A 21,629-nucleotide genomic window follows, 5' to 3' on the forward strand; every position below is an offset into this window, starting at 1 on the left:
CGACTTACTAGAGAAATTGGGGAAAGCTCGTTATATATCAACCCTAGACCTAACAAAGGGATATTGGCAAACACCACTTGCGCCAGCTGATAAAGAAAAAACAGCATTTTCCACCCAGTCAGGGATGTACCACTTTACAGTTCTCCCTTTCGGTCTACACGGGGCTCCAGCCACGTTCCAAAGATTAATGGACCACCTTTTAAAACCGTTCCAATCTTTCGCCGCCGCATATTTAGACGATATTGTAGTATTCAGCAATACATGGGATGACCATCTAAAACACCTCCATGTAATCTTCCACACCTTGTATCCGGCCGGTCTCACAGCCAATCCGAAGAAATGCAATCTGGGGAACAATCACATTGCATACCTGGGATATTTCATAGGGAAAGGCCAGCTACGTCCACAGAAAAGCAAGGTTGAAGCCATCCAACAGGTTCCCATACCCACTACCAAAAAAGGGCTTCACTCCTTCTTGGGGTTAGTGGGGTATTATCGTCGCTTTATACCTCAGTATTCAACTTTAGCCGCCCCCCTCACTGATCTCCTCAAGAAACACTTCCCGTCGAAATTGCCATCCCTATCAGATACACAATTATCCAGTTTCCAACAATTGAAGATTTGCCTCACTACAGAGCCAGTCTTACAGTGTCCTGACTTTTCCAAGACTGTCCATCTCCACACGGATGCGTCCAACGTAGGGTTAGGGGCTGTACTCTCACAACCCAGCGAGGAGGGACGAGATCACCCTATTGTTTACATCAGTAGAAAATTGCTTCCCAGGGAATGTAATTATCCAATTATCGAACGAGAATGCTTAGCTATTAAGTGGGCAGTGGACAACCTGAAATATTATTTACTGGGCTGCCCTTTTGTGCTGTGGTTACGGACCATGCTCCCTTGACTTGGTTAGCTTCTCATAAGGATTCCAACTCCCGAATACTTCGGTGGTTTATGGAACTTCAGCCCTTTTCCTTTCAGATCCAACATATTCCGGGTACTCTACAAGGCCCCGCGGACTTTCTGTCTTGGTTGCCGGATCCTGCGGTACTATATCAGTCCCGATCTTGGGATGGGGTGTGTAGCCGGTTGTCGTTCAACCCGGCTCAGGACGCCTCCGATTGGCGCTGGCCGCGCGGCGCCCACAGAGGAGAAGTCGGCTTGCCCCGTTGCCTAGACGACGACGATGCCGGAACCACCCTCGAGAACCCAGATATCCGGGTTCCCTCGGTAACAAAAAGAGAGAACGACTGCAAGGAGCGGTCGAGGAGAAGGACGCGGAGGAACCAGGAAGGGAGGAGAACGGCAGAAATACCAAAGACCAGGAGAAGAAGGCGGACGACGACCGTAGGAACGGGAACAGTGTGGTTCCCAGAGAAGCAGCCGATCAAGGAAGAAAGGGAAGGAACGGAGACACGCCTACAGACCGCCACGCCCCAGGAGGGACGTGGCTGATGAAGGTACGGTCCTTTTTAAATGACAGCCTTAGTGTAAACTGGGAGAGTTGCGGCAGGAGGGGAGAAGGGAGGGACGGTACAGGAGGAGGGAGGAGAGCGGCTTGGAGGGAACAGGGAGGTGACGAGGAGGAGCAAGGAAAGGGGCTTTAAACATACGACTTCATTTTTTTTACGAAAGTACCCTAAAAAGCACTTAAATCAAAGTTCTTCTTCACGGTGAAGCACAAAGAGGTGACCTTACACACTCTCGCTCATATCATACCACATACGCACCCGGGAGCTATCTCTTTCTCTCTCCTCTCTCCCTCTCTCTCTCTCTCTCTCTCTCTCTCTTTTTCCCTCCTATCTAACCCTGCTAAGATCTGATAAACTATATGACCCTGACTTACCTTCAATTTCGTTCCTTTTCCGGTGCGTCTGGGAGAACGGCAGAACATCTTCGCCGGTCAAGAGGGAAGCTGGGAGGAAAAGAAAGGAGAGACACTTTATGGGACAAAGGACACCACCCCTACACTGTTGACAAAGTCAAAGACTATAACGAAGTATAAATAAATTCACGCTATCACCCACTCGAGCCTCAGAGTCCTTATTATCACCTGGCCCACTGTTACAGTGTGTTTACCTTCTACATTGTTAAAACCTCCTTTAAAAACTGCCACGCAGCCTGCGAGGCACACGTATCCAGGCAGCTCCCCCAGATTCCTTTTTTTTTATTTTATTTTTTATTTTTTCAGGAGCAGCCTGCCTGGGCCATCCCAGCCCATAAGTTTGCAAGAAGATTTCCATTCCTTCTGTGGATAGGTGTCTGCCATCCTGGGCCTACAACTCCGAACATCTTGGGTGAATCAGCCCATGGCAAATGCTTCCCAGCCCGCTTGCTTTGCAGTATTTGCAGACTGCGATGTTTAGCTTTCTCCTGGAGTTGTCCACTGCCCTATTTGATATGGCCCGCCATTTGATCTTGGGGATTATCTCCGACCAGATGATGGTGGTGCTGCTGAAAGCTCTTGATGTTTCTGTTAAGTCTTGACGGATCTCGTTCAGGAGGTCCCTCCTCCCTACCTGGGCCAAATCTTTGCCACCTAGATGTATGATTATTATTTCCGGTTGTCTTTGGGCTGTTACTTTTAACCCCCAGAGTGTCTCTGAGAGTTGGCCCCACCTCATGTCAGGGTAGCTCCACCATCTGATGTGCGTCACAGTCGGGCCTCGTCTTACTTTCCCGGCATTGTGGTTCCACCATGCCTGCATTCTATGAATAAATGAGTGCCCAACCACCCACATTGTTCTGGGTAGAACACCTGTCAATGTAATCAAGAGACAACTTTTGTCAAGCTAGCACGTGGCTTGTGGTGTGCTCATAGTAAATGCGGCCGTACATAACTTTTATATGCTATGGAGTGCCACGTGCCCACTGCCTTGATGGCACTCGCTTCCAAAGCAATCTCTGCTGCTGTTGTGGCTGCACCTATACGAAAAGAATGTGACTCAAACACTGCTGGTGCCAGGCCCCTCTGATTCAATGCTTTGTGCATGACCACAAAGAACTGGTATTTACTCAACCACTTGTCATTACTGTGGATAAATAGAGGGCCCGGCATGCCTGGGCGCATCGTCATGTAATATCTCAAGGGGCAAACCGAGCAGTACCTTGCTTCTTCTATGCAGCCAAGCTGGACCCAAGTGCCCCTGAATTGCGGGGCATTTTTTGATCGCTTATGCAGCAGCCGCACCTTGGCCTCTTCCAATCTGCAATCCTCCACTTGGAGGTATGTGCCTCCCCCCAATTCTCTTGGTTGTTGCTACCAGTTCGCTTACGGGATAAGCTCCAAAGATAGCTGTCATGAAAGCTGCTCGGAATAGCCTATTCTCGTATGGGTTGTTAACTACTGCTTTCTGTGCGTCTAATAGCAATGTCAGTTTTGTGAAGTCTATGGGATGCTTCTTGTCCTGTCTTTTTTCCTCGAGACGCCTCCAACCCTTCATGGCTGTTCTGATGTAGCATGAGGCTGTGGGATCTACACCTGTCTGTATCTTTGATAAATTATCTAGCGCTGCCAGGTGGGCCTGCGTCCAGGACTTTGTCTTCCCTTGCTTGTAAGCCTATTTGATGAAATGCTCCACTTCAGGTGCCATGACCGCTGGATCCCTCAGTGACCTTAGCTCCCCAATGCGCATCAGCGAGATGACATATTTGCTGTACCGTTTGTGAGTCTCAGGCTTGAGTGAATTATCAATTAATATTGGCAGGTCCACTCCGCCAGCTCCCACAGCTCTTTTGGAAAAGTTGTCATTGCCAGTCGAGCCTCTAAGGATAGTCTCCTGAATTTGTCCATCTGTGAACGAGAGAGTGCATCCACCCGTGAGTTCTTTTTGCACTGGACATGCCTTCCCCTAACATCAAGGTTCCCCTTGAGCTGCAGGCTAACCAATCGCCTCAAAAGTCTCAATGTAACTGGGCATGAGGCTGATCCTCTGTTTATGGCTAAGACAACTCCCTGATTGTCTGACCACATTGTTATTTTCATGTCATGCAGTTTGTCCATCCAAACCATCAGGGCCACCCCTATGGGGAACAGCTCTAAGAATGTGAAGTTGCCAGTAATACCTAACTTGCGCCACCTATCTAGCCATTTGCCTGCTCGCCCAATAATGCTCCGAACCCACTGCTGCCCGCAGCGTGTGTGAACAGGGCTATCCCATTGGCTGTTACCCATCCCTTTCTCCAGATAAGAAGTCCATTAAATTGTGCCAAAAGGCATCCCACATGGCAGAGCCTCTCTTTACCCCATCCCCTAACCTGATGTCTTGATGTTTTTTGTGTAAGCCTGCTGTCAATCTGCTCAAACGCCTCGTGAACACCCTTCCTGCTGGAATGACCTTGCCTGCAAAGTTCAGTTTGCCAATCATCCTCTGTATGTCCCCTAGGATTGCTTTCCATTTCCCACACAATGCCATGATTTCTTCCCTTAGCTCTGAAACCTTGCCTTCTGGTAGCCTGGACATACCTGCAACAGAATCTTGTTCAATGCCCAGAAATACTAGGGCTGTCGCCGGACCCACTGTCTTTTCTTTTGCTAACGGGACACCGAGCTCCTTTGCTAGGTTTTGAAAGGTATTCAAGATGCTTGCGCATTCGTTTGTCCCTGCCTTACCCATAAATAGGAAATCTTTGAGATAGTGCATTTTCCCCCCGAGTGGATGGCGCCTATGTAATGCCCACTCCAAGAATGTACTGAATTGCTCAAAATATGCACTCAAGATGGAGCTGCCCATTGCCATGACCTTGTCGACATACACTTTCCCATTGGGCTGAAAACCAAGCAAACTGTCTGGATGTACTGGTAGCAGGCAGAAAGCTGACTCGATGTCCGCTTTTGCCACGTTAAGGGGCTCAAAAGTACCAGCATGCAAAAGGGATGCTCTTTATGTACCTTTATATAGGAACTTCAAGAGCACTGTCACTAGTTCAATGTCTTTTCTAGACTCTAATATTCTACAAAAGATGGTAATATCTTACATTTATCGCATTAAGTGACCGCGATGGGCAGCCCACACTGAAAAGTCACACCAGAAGCTTTGAAATGTCACACTTACCCATACTCAAAGTGCAGAAATGTCACACATACGTAAACTGAAAACTTGGCAGCTATGGCAGGGTTGAAGGGTCCTGAGACATGAGGTATATGCTTCCTGACGGAGATAACATTGTCTGAAGGGGTACTGGAGCCCACATCCTGGAGGCTTCTAAAACATAGAAAAAGGAGGCAAACTACTGACTTGACAGAATCTGGGCGGCCTGCTGTCTCATTTGCAACCGTCAGAGGTAACTGCTGTGGTCTGAAACAACATGGTGGCTGCTGGAGACTCCCAGCTTGCGCCAACACTGGTATCTTAAGTTCCAACTAGCCCTACCACCCTATGCTGCCAGTAATGGCCAGTACCAGGCTGCTGCCGAAGAGACAAGCATCACAGAGAAACGCCCATTTTGGACATTCTCCTCATAGACACCATAATTGCCCGTTGTTGAGTTTGGAAGCAGGAGTTAATTGGTAAAAACTGAAACCTCAAGAGACAGATGTGTCTAAAAGTTCAAAAATACCTGAAATCAGCCCTAACCAAATTGCTGGAAGAACTGGCAAATTAAATTCATAACTCAATAGGTTCCTTGAATTCGACTGTGGTATCTAAAACTACAGAAGAGCAATCTCTCAAAAGGGAGATCACCTCATTCCAGAAACAACTCACAATAGTAGAAAACAGACTTTTTGAAATGGAGTGGAGAATGGACCACTGACCAGACTGGGGCCAATAACCATGGAGGATGCTTATGAAGGCAATGGACTTGGAAGAACATAGCTGCAAAGACATTGGCCCTCATTCTGACCTTGGCGGGCGGCGGAGGCCGCCCGCCAAAGTCCCGCCGTCAGGTTACCGTTCCGCGGTCGAAAGACCGCGGCGGTAATTCTGACTTTCCCGCTGGGCTGGCGGGCGGTCGCCTTCAGACCGCCAGCCAGCCCAGCGGGAAAGAGGCTTCCACGATGAAGCCGGCTCGGAATCGAGCCGGCGGAGTGGAAGCTGTGCGACGGGTGCAGTTGCACCCGTCGCGTATTTCACTGTCTGCGCAGCAGACAGTGAAATACATGTAGGGGCCCTCTTACGGGGGCCCCTGCAATGCCCATGCCAGTGGCATGGGCACTGCAGGGGCCCCCAGGGGCCCCGCAACCCCCCCTACCGCCATCCGGATCTCGGCGGTCCGACCGCCGGGATCTGGATGGCGGTAGGGGGGGTCGGAATCCCCGCGGCGGTGCAGCAAGCTGCGCCGCCGCGGAGGATTCAATGGGGCCGCGGTACACTGGCGGGACCCCGCCAGTGGTGCCGGTCCTACCGCGGCTTTACCGCCGCGGTCGGAATCCCCATTGGAGCACCGCCGGCCTGTCGGCGGTGCTCCCGCGGTCCTCCGCCCTGGCGGTCAAAGACCGCCAGGGTCAGAATGACCACCATTGTGTGGATTTTAGGGAACAGGAGGAGAAAGACAACATGAAATCGTTCCTACATACTTTAATTCCAAATTTACTAAATACAATTTTTTTCTACCATTAGAATTCAACAGGCATATCCAGTACAATCACCCAACAGTGCCACCTATACCCTCCTCCCACATACCTTAGCCTGCTGCTTAAGGCGTTAACAAGCAAGACACATTAACATGGCTGGAAAAAGACAGTCCATACGCATTTGAAAATACCCAGGAGTATTTCTCACAGACCTTTCCTATAATACCATGCTAAAAGGAAACACATTATAGCTATCCACCCACAATTGCATAAAAAGGAGATTATGTCCCAGATCCTGCAATATGCTGAATCTAGTCAATGGATGTCCAATGGAGTATGAAGAACTGAAAGACTTGTAGATGTTCCTGGAAGACCTGAACGAAATGAACATAAAGACATCATTGAAAAAATCAAATGTTCAAGATAAGACAGCCAAAAAGGCAGAGAGATTTGGAGACAATGAACTTGAGGAAAGCCTCCACTGGGAAAAGGTGACACAGACATGGGTGCAGAGAGATAAACTGAAGCAATGGAAATAAACGACGCTGTGAGATAAATCTAGATCACCTCTTAAACTATGACCTGACTGTGGTCATCAGTAGAATCTCCCCCTTGATACACTCTAATAGATTAAACTGGAGTAGGCTAAGGTATTTGGGATGGGACCCGTGTCCTCTTATGAACATTCTTAAGATGTCACAGGGTGTGGTGTCAGGATGGTTGTAGGGGATCGTGGTTCTTTCTGAGTTTCTCCCTCCATTAATAATGGGTTGTAAACTTGATATAAGTCACCATCAATGAGATATTTATTAAGACTCCTATTCAGGAAAATGGTTAAAAAAGTGACAAAGAAGTGGGCACCTAAACCTCAAAATATACTTTGTAAGAATGTAGATGGGAAGATATTAAGTTGTCACTCTCAGCCTCCAGTCCACACATGTGGCAAGCATTTTGCTTGGATTTCTCAAAAGCTCAGCTGTTGTACCGATACAAGGATTTTCTCTACTAAAATGAACTCACATACTTTTTTAGTCCAAACGCTAGGCTATGTCAGTGAGCACTGGGTTTCTACTTTCTCAATTCTGCTACTCCTACCCCTACACTTCATACCACACATCTGATCTATTAGTGACCTTGGACCGCACCTCGGACACTACGGAATCAAATACACATGACCACATACGTATTTGCCCATTAGCAGTGATGTAAGCTTTCCAGAACAGCAATCAGCCACAGGTGAGACCCAGGACATTGGACGAGGCACTTTTATCTATGTGTATCACTCCTGACAGTAATAAGTGGAAGATATATAGGGGTAGACATTTTGCACACGTAACCAAACATAAACCCAACCAACAAAAAGCCATTAACAACGACATTCCTTAATGTGAATGGCCTAACACATTTCATATAACAAATTAAAATGCTTACATTTTTGGGCTGTTGTTGGCCAGATATAGGGGCAGATTACAAGAAAGTGGCTCATCGGTCCCGATGCGCCACTTTTCTTGCAACCCTCCTACCAGCACCTAACAACCCCATGGTTGCGCCATATTTACAATGTCCTTAGCACAATAGTGTCAACATTTTTGAAGCTTTTGTGGTGCTTTTCTGCACTAACGTCAAAATATTTGACGCTAGTGCAGCAAAGCAGAGAGGCCCATTGAATATAATGAGTGCGTCATTTTAATGCAAGCCTTGGGCTGGTGGTAAAATGATGGAAAAAATGTTGCAGTGAAATTATGTAAATTTCACTCCACCATTTTTTCGGTCCTTCCTGCGTCAGAAAGCCCCCCTTGGATACAGTATGCCTGACGCAGGCATAATCTGACGCAAGGGGTCACAAGTGGTGCAATGCAAGCACTGCGCCACATTGTAAATGTGGCACGGGGAACAGGTCACCTTAGTGTCGCCTTAGCATAAAAAATGACCTAGGGCAACACAAGGTGGCGCAAGGGGCTTGTAAATATGCCCCCCAGATTGAGACGCATCCGACGTTGGAAGAAAGTGACAAGTTAAGAAGAGATTGGGTGGGGCACGTACTCCCTGCCTGTTTAAAAGGCATCCCTTGAGATTCCCCATTTATCTATGGATACAGAAACTATAACTGGTCAAAGTACTGCAAGTGCGGTCAGATTCTTGGGGAGGTTTATTTTTTACAAGCTACATATTCATAGTACCCACATAACTGTGGAGCTAATAATATACCCTTATCATACCCTCACTAGAAATGATTACATTCTGATGACTCCCAATTTAACCAGACAATTAGTGCAAGCTTCCATTATATAAGGAGGGTTATCTGATCATGACCTTATAGATTCATAACTAGAACTAGACTTGGCTGGTCCTCAATTGGGCACTAAACCATGAATCTCTCTAAATTTAAAGACCCACAGGATAAGGAATGTCTATCTTCCCATGTGAAACAGTTTCCCGATGAGGAAAAGTGCCCACTGCATAGACATGAGCGGCAGGGAAGGCCTGTATTAGAAGAGCATTGATGCAGGACTCTGACATTGTAAAGAAACATGCAAATATGACTAGGATGCACTTGGAGACAACTCAAATTGAAAAAGTGGGCTGATTGCCGGCTGCACAACTTAGATAACTCGAATCAAACAGAACAATACCAGCCCTACGCAATAGTAGAAGAGAATTTATGATAATTTGAATGAATATAATTGAATTCTAGACTTTTTATGAGACTCTATACAAGTCAGACGAACAACCTGGGTTAGGAAAAGAAACAGAAGTCTTTCAGGAGTTGCTTCTCCCTTGACTGACAAAGTAAGACACAGAGCAATTGAATCAGATGTCTCTGAGGAAGAGATTCCAAAAGTAAATGATGATATGGCCGCAAGTAAAGCCCCTAGGGAAGATGGACTTCCCATAAAATTTACTAAAACATTATTTGTTCCACTATTAGGCTTGGTATTCAGAGACGCACTGGAGAAAGATCACTTGTAAAACAAATGTATCAAGGCTTGAATATCATTAATTCCTAAACTTGACAGGGACACATTGGAATGCTCAAATGCCCATCTTGCTTATAAATAGAAATTTTAAAATCCTGGCCAAAATCCTGGTGAATCGGTTGAAAAAATTCTTGCTTGTATTGCTTCAGCCCACCCAGATTAGTTGAGAACAAGGCCATCCCTCAGCTAAAAAACCTGGAAATCTTATCTGCTACTCACTTGCACATGCTCTGACACCTAATATGGCAGGTGAAAGATGACCTTCATGAAAAAGTTTTCTTAACTTTGGATGCTGAGAAGGTGCTCGATTGGGTAGAATGGGGTACTTGTTTCGCACTACAGAAAAGAGAGTAGGCTAGAATTATATCATATTGGTTAAAGAGACGTATCAAAATCCACCTGCCTTGGTTAATTGTGGGGCTCCTGCTCCATATAGTTCTAGATACAGCAGTAAACTAAACAGGGATGCCCAGTATCATCCTTACTGTTTTAATGTCACTGGAACCTCTCACTATTGGAATACAAAAGAATGACAAGATTAAGGGGATAATGAAAAAGGCAGGGGAACACAGGTATGATATTATGCAGATGACATACTAATATTCCTGCCTACCTCGTCCAAATTGGCAGAGACCCTGTTGAAGTTACTTGATTCCTTTTTGAGTTTTTCACTGTACATATTAAATCTGTCTATATGTGAGGCCTTATCGCTAACTTGAACCACAACATGCACATCTATAGGCACCCTACCCTTTAAATGGAAAAGCAGCTAATTGCACCACTTAAAGATTTATATAAATCAAGGATTTCAAGATATGATCCTCAACAAAGTTTCACCTCTATTAGAAAAAACTAAAACATACTTTCAGAAATGTGCTCACCTAAATTTACCTTTATTGGGTAAACAACCAATTATAAAAATTAACATTACCCTCAAATTCAAAGAATTGTATGCAATATGTTACTGCTACTGGTCCCAAAACCTTACTACAGGATATTGAAAAGTCTCTTATACCGGTTTTGGGGTGATGAGAGACCCAGGTTCAAAAAGTTTAAACTTAAGAACAACTATGAATTTTGGGAGGACTTCTGATGCAACATCTAGAATGTTACTGAATAGCACATCAATTGGCCTATTGAATTTATGAGTTAAAAACACATAGGGAATCATCGTTATGTTCCAGCTGGACAAGTATACCCTGAAAAATGATTGAGGGGGGGCTGTCACCATATCATACATGTCAACCACACACGACTCTACCAAACACTAGGAAATTCTGTTGCCTGCCTACAAGGGTCCATAAACAGCTGAAGATTCTGGTATGTATGCGCTCTAAAACAACCTTATGGCACAACACTGACATTATGATGGGGAAAGAAACCAGTTGGTGATTATGGAAAATGCACAAAATATTGTATGAAGATGAAAAACTCAAAACCGGATCCCTGAAAACTTTCCCTGAGCTTAGACAGGAATGCAATATGCCATACATAAAGAGATAGAGACACATTCAACTATCTCACACATTGTGTAGTAAATTGGGACACTCATTCATTACTTTTGAGAGGTTTCCCATTGTTCACTATTTTCAAATATGGAAATAATAAGGGGGGACTATATCACATTTACTCAATCTTGAGCGACTATCTGTTTTCACAAGATACCCCATCTACAATTCGCACCTGGTGGGAAACACGACTGCGGACACACGTCCAGCTTAGTGAGGCCCTGGGTACCTCTTTCCCCAGGGCTGCTAATTAAAATTAAGGGGAGGGGAGCATACAGCCATCCTCCCCTGGATCGAATTCAGCCTCGGGGACCCCATTCTTTATGGGGGAGGGGCACAGTCCCCAGGCCTTTTTTGGCCCCAGGGTTCCCATCTCCCAGGGCCTGGCAACATATTTGATGGGGGCATGTGGCTTCTGTCCCTTGGATGATGTCCGGCCTGGGGGCCCCTTTCCCCAGGGCCCTGTGCATTTTTTAGGGGGATCAAGGCAAGTGGGCCCACTTTCATGGACCACTTTTGGCACAGGGGACTCCATCCCCAGGGCCCAGCAACATAGTTGAAGGGGCATGCAGCCCCCTCTCTGGAATGATATCAGCCCCAGGGTCCCCTACCCCTTTTGAAAGCGGCAGGGACCCTGGTAGTGGGGCCCCCAGGGCTAAAATCAGCCCAGGGAGGGGAGCTGCCTGTGCCTTTCTCCATTTATTATGCAGCTGGGACACAGGGATCGGGACCCTGGGACGAATAGCAGCCTGGGGGCGGGGTCCATGCACCGCTCCCTCAAATTATAAATACGGTTTCTCCCAGGGACCCAGCCCAGCTTTAAAAAAAAAAAAAAACTACACCAAATTTGCAGATCCTCTTATGGCCAACATGAAGTGATAAAATGTGAGCAAGGGAAACATTCTTGTTGCTGGAGGCGCTACAGGAAGCTGGATTTGTGCTGCAGAAAAGACAGAAGTGGAGACAGGCGTGGAAGAGGAGGACGAGGAGGTGATGAGTGCAGAGCGAAGAGCAGCAATGAAGTCAGACATGGAAGAGGAGGACACAGAGGTGACGAGTAAGGTTGGGAGATCAGCAGTGGAGCCACATGTGGAGGAGGAAAATGCAGGGGTAAGGAGCCCAGTGGAGAGGGAAGCAGAGGAAGACCTGAAGAAAGCAGAAAACTTCCAGGAAGCCCAAAAACAGCCCCCACCAGCACATTTTTTCGTTAAAAATGTTATTGCAAATATTAGAGGGATATTATAAATGATGTTATCAAAGATGTCATGAGGGCCATAATTTGTGGGGTAATTAGCAGTGCATGGCGAGGGCACAAGTTATAGTTACCTTAGGGCATGAGTTATACTTACTTGAGATATTTCTTACTATAATTGGTGAATTTCTATTGTTTCATTAGTTTATAATGTGAGCCGAACTATAACGTCCCTGTAACCTTTGTTTTATTCAGTGAATTTCTGTTTTTTTTTAACATATAGTAATTTTAATTACAAAACGTTACTCCAACCACCGCTGCACACAGCCTTCACCTATGCGTTGCGACAGTTGACCACAGGGCCAAGCCTGCGGCCAGGCTCTGAGGCCAACCGCCTATACGCACCTAACCTTGCACTGTGCACGGCCTTCACCCATGCGTGGCGGGGGTTGCCCACAAGGCCTGGACTATAGCTAGACCCTGAGGCCAAACCCATTAAGCACACACTGGGCACGGCCCTTTGGCTGTGTGCAGCAGGAGTTGACCTCAGCCTGTCTCTCTGGGTTTGAGAATTTGAGAGGGTGTATCTTGGGATGAGAGTAGCTGTGAGAGTCTCTGTCGTGCATCAGTGTCTTAGTGGGTGCGTCAGTGTCTGCGCAGGTCTGTGAGTGGGTGCATGAGGGTGTCAGTGGATCTGGGAGTGGGTGTGTGAGAGTCTGAGAGGGTGTGTGAGGTGTGTGAGTTGGTGCCTGAGTGGGTCTGAGTGAGTCTAAGTCGATGCATGAGGGTCTGAGTGGAGCTGTGAGTGGGTGCACAAGGGTTTGAGTGGGTCTGTAAGTGGGTGCGTGAGAGTCTGAGTAGGTCTGTGAGTAGCTGCGTAAGGGTCTACGTGGGTGTGCAAGTGGGAGAAAGAGATTGAAAGAGAGAGAGAGATAGAGAGTGAGAGGGAGAGAGACAGAATTAATTTAGGCTTTGATGGATAATATATTTATAATGAGATATTTCTGCACAAATTGAAAAGATAAATGTAGTTGTCAATTAAAAAGAGTAAGATCACCTTTCAGTATGTCCCTTAAATATTTGCACGTGATAAAAAACATAAAGGAAGCAAACGACTAGGGACACAGCTGGACTTTAACCCTTAGCTCTCCGTGTAAAGGTCTGAGACATTCACCCTAAGCCATTCTTATTTTTTTTTGTTTCTCTTTTTTCTTGCCCTTTATGTGTTATCTGGGAACGCGGTGGGAGCCTCAAGGCCTCCCCTGCTGTGCCACCCCATTTTTTTCACATTTTTGTTGCCCTTTACAGGCAATCTGCGACCGCAGGGGGAGCCTCAATGCCTCCCCTGTGGTCCCATTGCTCCAGTAAGCAGGCAGTTGCCTTTAAGCAGCAGCTCCCTGGTTGCTGGAGCAATGTTTTCATCTGTCTGCCCTGCATGCATCTCTGCATGCAGGGAAGACAGACAAAAACTCTGCTTTCTGACAGAGGGACCTGTTTGACAGGGTCTGCAGGAAGTCCGAAATAGACCTCCTTTCCATTTTGTTTCAGTTTGCCCCAAGGAGGTAGTGGTCAATGGGGCTTTGGGGGGGGGGAGGGTGGGGTGGGGCACGCACCCCCTGCACACAATCTAGCACATGCCCCAGGGAGGTGGTGGTTCCCAGGGCTGCGGGAAAAAGAGTGATATCATTTTTCAATATGCAGCTTAAAAATTTCAAGTTGAAAAGAAACTGAAGTAGGGAAATAACCACTGTCACACCTAAACTTGAACCCACAACCTTCAGCGTGATAAACAGAGACCTTAGCCACAAGCCACAAGTGACTAATTTTTTTGAAGTGCCCAGATGTAACTGTGAAATTCAACTCACAGATTTTGATGGCAAAAAGACGTAAATGTTCTACCACTACAAATGTTAAGCATTCAAAGCACAAGAAATTATACAGACATGCAACCATGCGATATTAGGATTTGAACCTTCAGCCTACTGACTAACAATCCAAGAGCTATACCAGTGGGCCACAGTGACTCTGTGCTTCTATGCTTCAAAACTAAGTATAACATCTGAATCAAACATTTTGCTACAGTGATGCTTTGACGTCACTGTATGGAGAGACCATTGCGATCTCAAACTCTCTCTCAGGATGGAGGGAGCCTGAAAGTTCCCACTGTCTTAGCCAGCTCCCTACATCCTGCGGAAGCCGGCATTGCTCCCCCAAGTAGGGAGCTGCTTCAAGTTGTGGCTCCCTACTTACGGGATCAATGTTTTTATCTGTCTTTCGCGCGCGCATATTTGCAAGCAAGGAAGACAGATGAAAACTCAGCTTTCTGCAAGGGTGAGCTGTTTGGCAGCTCTCTCTTTCAGAAAGCAGAGTTTGTTTGTTTGCTTCTGCTTGGTGGGAGCTGTTAGCTCCCATCAAGCACAAGCAAATAGCTACTGTATGTCCTGAGGGTGGGCACCCCGGGACATAGCAGGAACCAGCCTTGGGGGGTGGGGGACCCCAGGGCCATATGTGGCTCCTCAAGGGAGGGTGATGCGGCAACCTCCAACTCTGTATTCAGCTCCAGGGAGGTGGTAGTCCCCAGGGCTGCAGGGGTTCAAAATATACCCACTTTCCGTATTTTTTTCATATTTTTCCTGGGGAGGTGGTGGTCCCCGGGGCTGCGGCAGGGGCTGTGTGGCCCTCCGTATTGAAATAGAAGAAAGCCCTGGGGAGGTGGCAGTCCCTATAGCTGAGGGGGGTGAGCACCCTCATATTTGATTTGAATATGCGCCTAGGGAGGTTGCGGTCCCTGGGGCTGTGGGGGGCCTGGGCGTCTCTCCTGCATTGGATTTATAATGAGTGTCCTCAGGAGGCCGCAATCTCCAGGGCTTCAGGGGAGACTGGGCTGCCCAACCCACATTTTCAAAAACATTAGCCCTGGGAGGCGGCATATCACCGGGATTGCGGGATAACCGGAGGCCCCCTCCCTGCATTCAAAACATAAAACCCCCATGGACCTAGCCCACTCGGGCGCTGCAGTGAAAAAAAGCGTGGGAGCCAATGCTTGTTTTTTTAAAACATTCTTGGCAGATCCGCCATGATTCCTGCCGAAAATGATAAAAACATTGATGTTGAGACATTGAGATTGGCAGGGGTCGCAAATCCTCCACATCCCTATATATACAAATTTGGTTTTCCTTTAATTTCTCTAAAACTACTGAGCGGATTTACACCAAAAAGGTTGCTATCTGGACCAGGAGCTACCTTTCTGCCAAATTTGGTGCAATTCCGTCCAGCGGTTCAGGCACTATCGCTGTTCAGAATCCCTAAGGAATATTGAATGGGGGAATGGCATTTTTAGATCCTGCCTTTTTCTCAGCCCCCATTTGACGGATCACCCTGAAACTTTCCTGACAGCAGCTGATGTGCGTGTCACATTTTTTGGAAAATTTTGTGAAGATTCGTCAAGCACTGCAAAAGATGTAGGTAAGTAAAAAACACTAACTAACTGTAACAACCTAGTGGTGACCGCCACTATATAAAATTCCCTCCACAGTCTCTGCACTTCGTAAATACTGGAAATCATCACCCTTTAATAGAACCTGTTTTAGGAGTACCTTTCCTGCTTCCAAGTGTACTTGTTTTCTCACAAAGTCAGGGTGTTTAACGTTAGAAAAATGTTATTAGTGCTAGTTGCAAACTTGGTGTGCATGTTAGGGAGAGAATGTTAAAGGTTATGCTTTTCAGACCTAGCATCAGACAAGAAACCAAGTATGCCCATTTGCTATAATTTAGAGAACAAAAAATTGACAACAAAACCAACACATCGATATCTGGTGGCCAAAAAATGGCTTTAGAAATCCATGTGAATAAGTGCAAACATGCTTGTACCAATAAATGACGCCTGAGGCCTAGGAGACGCCCTTTGTTGAAATAGACAAACATTGTCTAGTATGTTTGACCGGCGCCCTGGTGTAGACATCAACCTAGACACCTGCAATTTTCACACAAGGCATGAGCTGAGATTTGGTCAATGGATAATATGTAACAGTTCCACTAATAGGCAGCGCAGTGCCAGGTCCACATTTCCGAGGTGAATGGAAGAAGCATTACCTGCTCTTGTTTTTTTTTTAGTGTTTTTTTATTGATGATGACGATTAATATTTTTAATATTTGGTTGATGGAGTAATCTCCATTGGCCCGACGAAATAATGAACATTCGCCAGGCTAAGGTTACTCTGCCATGGAAGTTTTCTCCCATGGCGAGGGGGGCCTGACTGCTGTAGATTAACATATTTAAGTCATGCTAGGCAGATATAAAGTGAAATATTAGGGTAGCATACACTGCACAGTTTTTTTAGAAATGTATATTTTTATCTTTCAAAGGTTTAGAGAGTTGCGTGACCGACAAGTGTCAGTAGCGGATCTTGCTTGCTTCTGCAAGCATTCCTCCAAGAACGCACAATATTTGCCCTTACCATGATTTTGTTTGACCGGTAGTAGATCTGTGCTAATAACAAGTGGTAACACTAAGGTGATGACTACATTATGAAATATACCTTCAAAGTTTGGGTCACCTAACAGGTTGTCATAGGAAATGAACAATTCAATGATCTGTTGAATAGAGCATTGGTCCTTCCGTATGTACTGAGGGACCACGCCCCTCTGCCTTTTTCCTGACGTGAAGAGAATCTGTCAGGCTGAACAAAAGTCAGCCTGTCGTATACTCTGCTGGTTCAGGTCAGGCAGCCAGGAGTTGGACATGAGCTAAATGCGCAGACTCCTGGCTGCCTGAGCTGAACTTTGCTGGGCTGATGAAGTCACAGCCCTGTGGGAGTGACCTCTTCAGCCTAGCAAAGGTGCCTTGAGGCCCTCCCCTCATGAAGAGAGGGAATGTCACTGATTGTCTCGGACCTAGGTGCTTCAGTTTTAAGCCCTGTAGTGCCCAGGGCAGAGTGTCAATAAGTGACACCTCATCACAGAGTGGGGTGGAGTTAGCAGCCTCACTGACCCCATCCCACTCTGTGACAAGTTGGGACAGCTATGTTCCCTCATTGGCTGACCTTAGGCCAGCCAATGAGGAAAGGCAGCAGTCCGAACCCTCCTGGAACCTCCAAGGCTTCTTAGTAGGAACTGCTGAGGTAAGATTTTGTTTTTAATGTTTCGTGCTTGTGTGCATGTGTGAATGTATGTGTATTTACTAGTGAGTGTTGTGAATGAGTGTGTGAGTGCGTGTGTGAATAAATGGGTGTGAGTGAGGTGTATGTGTGCATGTGTAACGTACCGCCACCCCCCTCCCTCTTGAGATTTCCGCTCACCACTGGTTGAATACCATATTCTTTGTTTGGTATATTATTTTGTAACCGTCTGTTAGGAGGAGATGGGTCTAATGCATGGCCTTTTCAATTGTGGGTCTCTCTGTCTCACATGGACAGCAGCAAGTCAGAGTTTCTCTGACCCCTGAATTTGCTCACTCAACAATCATGTGTAGGCGATGGAGGTTTCTTTTATGACAAGTTTATGTGTTCAGAGGGGCACATCATGTGCATGCTCCTTTGGGTTATTATTATCAGCTCAGTGTGCTGTAGAGAAGCAGTGACAGCAAAAGGATTCCAATGGCAGGACAGGCATTTTTGTCTCACATCTGTTAAGAAAAGAGGCCAACCAGCCACTCCTGTATAGTTACATTGATCTGCCTGTCCCCTGCATTTGACCCCTTTGCAAATCCATGTGAGGCAAAGATTTTGCATGTGTACTGTTTAGTATGTTAATAGAATGGTTTAAGACCAGCATGGAAGAACTGGGCTAGTGCCATGGGTCCCAACTTGGACAGAAGCCTAAGGAGACCAGAAGAGGAAAGGAGGGAAGGAAACCTCCGTACCCAAGAAGGTACCCTGTTTTAGGTGCAACAAGAAAGGGCATTATAAAAAGTGATTTCCAAATAAGGACAATAAGCTGCCAATAGGAATGGGTATCAGTGAGGGCAAAAAGGCACTCAACCTAGTCACCATGAACATCTGATAAAGTGATCCAAATGCTCTTAAACACATTTACCCAAACACCCACCACGGTCAAACTGAACTGCCTCCTGATCAATGCCAGATCACTCAGCAAACACACCACCAAAATCTGGGACACCCTCTCCACCATCGCCCCGGATGTGACCATCACAGAGACCGGGTTCAACCTCAAATCTTCCCCAGACATCACCGCAGCAATCCCTAGCGGCTACAAGATGAAGCACCCTGACCATACCAACAGACACAGAGGGGGCATCGCCATCATTCATAAGGAATCAATCACATGCACCATTACCAATGACGACACCACACCGATTATGGTACACATGATTTTCCAGCTCGACACCGACGCTAACACCATCAACAAAGGCATCCTCGTGTACAGATCACCATCGCCAAATTCATCACCCCAATCGTCGAATCTGAACACTACATCTTCATGGGTGACCTCAATTTCTACCTGGACGACTCCTCAGACTCAAACTCCACCAACCTCCAGGAGAGGCTGGACAAAATCAGACTAAAGCAGATTGCCACTGACCCCACACACAAAGCAGGACAAATGCTAAACCCCATCTTCACATCCACCAACAGAATCAGATACAGCCACACATCGGAACTCACATGGAAGGACCATTCCATTGTCCACTTCACCCTCATCGGCCCTCTATGTACCACCCCCCATCAACACAGCACCCCATACTGCAGCTGGACCAAGGTCGATCAGTAACAATGGACCAATTACCTTATCACTCACCAGCCCAGCTGGCCTTCTACAATGACCTAACAGTAGAAACGTTCAACACCTGGATCACCAATGCAGCCAACCAAGTTGCACCCGCCAAGCCACCCAAGCCACACAGGCCCACCAAAAGAGCCACCTGGTACACAATAACTCAGCACATCAAAACGTGAATGCAAAAAGCTGGAAAGAAGCTGGTGGACCAGCAGAAACAACACTGACCGTGACGTCTACAAAACAGCCCTCAAAGAATACCACCACCAGCTCAAAGCTGCAAAAAGAAGGCCCGGATCAAGAACAGCTCCAACCAAACCAAGGAACTCGTCACCATCATCAGAGAATTCACCTGCCCATCAGCCACATAGAATCCTATTCGGCCTTCCCAAAATCTCTGCGATGCCCTCGCCGACCACTTTCACAACAAAATAACAGCAATCTTCAGTGATGACTGTCAGCATTATTTTAATGATATCAACATTTTTACATTGCATTGATTTGCAATTGCATTGCAGATCAATGTGTTTCACAGCATTGCCAGACAAGTATTGTCCTGGACCAGTCAAGGCAAAGTTTATTGTTTGGCTAGTGCAGAGAGCAGGTGTTTGTGAGGACAACTGGAATTAATTTCCTTGACTAGCTTGCAAGTGATTTCATCACAAAGTGGCACACCGCCTTCCTGCTCAGTATGACTGCTATCTTCCCAAACATATTTTCATGTTAATTTACAGAACCCTGTGAAATCTGTACGTGTTTAACCATAATACGCCAGTACAATAAAAAAAATAAGAGGTCAATCAAATACATATTAGAAGAAAAATTAATTAGTAATCCAATTCAAGTAAGGAATCTAGGGTCTGGTAGACAAAGATCCCTAATAAGAAACTGTAAATTGCATCAATTGTATACAAGAACGATTTGCAAGTTGTAATTTCTACTTAAATTGGATTCTGTAGAAGTGTGTTCGATTTGCATATGGACTTCTATCAAAAGCATTAGTATTTTTTGAACCTGCATATGCACTATTAGATTGGGTCACAAAATACGTATTTGTTGCAATTTGGCATACCTCATTAATATGTATGAGGTAGGTCGTAAATTGATACCCTCTATGATTCAATAGAATCTCAGAAATGGTGGCCTGCTGGGGTCATGACACCACAATGTCTATGTTTGCTTTTAAATAAAGCAATATTTGTTTTTAATGCAGCCCGCTTTCCATAAAGGAAAACTGGAATGTATTTAAAAAAAGAAAAGGAATAATTTCAGAAACATTTTTAGGAGCAGGCAGTTGTCCCATGGATCACTGTCTGCTCCTAGAATAATTTTGTCAACATTAACAAAGGAGAAGGGGTCCCTTGGGGATCTCTTCTAGTTTGTTAATGGTTACCACTAATTTGCAGTTGTGGTAAACTATTAATGTTTTGCAACTGGATTTCAGGTGCAAAACATGAATACATAAGTTGAGGAATTAGTATCTTTACACGCTCTTTCCAAATCCAGATTCTGTATTTAGTCTGAAAACCAGACTGCGATTCTGTAAGATGCTACCTTATTTCAGTGTAAGGTTTAAATATGTCATTTTGTGACTGCAAAGACCCTATTTGACTTTGGAAATGTTAAAATCACTTTGTAATTAATCTCCCTAGCAAGCAAATTATACTTAGGAAATAATTTTAAAAACGTGTTGTTGAACAATAGATGCAGCGCTGTTTCATCTTCTAGATCAGGATTGGAATTTAACATATTCTTAAGAAATATGCTATGGATAATAGAGCACAGTGGGTTGCACAAAATATAAGCTCTTCGTGTTCTGGCCTCAGAAACTACAACTTCAATTCATTGTAGTGCTTGCTTTACATTTAAATTCCTTAACAATATTTATCATGTGTCCCATGCTTATATGCATTAGCTTTCTAATTTTCTTGCAATTGTAAGCTGCAGTATTGTATATTCCATGCAGGTGAGATATGATGGATTTAAATGTGTATTTGAAACAACTGTTCCAAGGGATAACTGCTTTATAGTGTGCACAAACATTTGTTTAACTATATAAGGTACATCAGAAATACTTAGTGTATGTAGAAAAACAGCACTTTTGAGCACACACTTTTACAAAATGCAAGCCATGTTGGGATGTTTTGTCCTTTGATAATCAATGAGATGGCCAACACTGTGATGCTCTCTTTTACATTCCTTCGTAACTTTGCCCATCATGGTACCATGGTCTGGTCTGCTTCATTTGGCTGAGAACATCCATACCTTTAGTACATTTGAAGTAATATTGATGTCCTTGTCGTTTGGAAACACTTTGTGACTATTAAACTCTCCAGCTTTAAATTCAAGGTTTAAGAATGTGGAGGAAACTTTGTTGCAAATTCCTGTGATAGGCCACTGTTATAATCACGTCAGAAGACCTCTGGTCAGAAAATGATTTCTTGCTGTGGTCATGGTTATCACATGGTGCTTGAAATCCACCACATACAATTTTCAAAGGGACTGTTATGTTTGTATACATGTTAATTACAACAGGATTTATTCTGTGATGGATCAAAACTTTTGGTGACACAGATGACATAATGGCAAGACAATTCAGTACTTCCTATAATATGGGATACAGTGCACAATATGTTTAATAAAATATGTTTTAGCCAGTTGTGGATGGTTGCATTAAACAATGGTGGGGCATAAAAGTTGGA

Source organism: Pleurodeles waltl, chromosome 4_2 (assembly GCF_031143425.1).
Source record: "Pleurodeles waltl isolate 20211129_DDA chromosome 4_2, aPleWal1.hap1.20221129, whole genome shotgun sequence".
NCBI lineage: Eukaryota > Metazoa > Chordata > Amphibia > Caudata > Salamandridae > Pleurodeles > Pleurodeles waltl.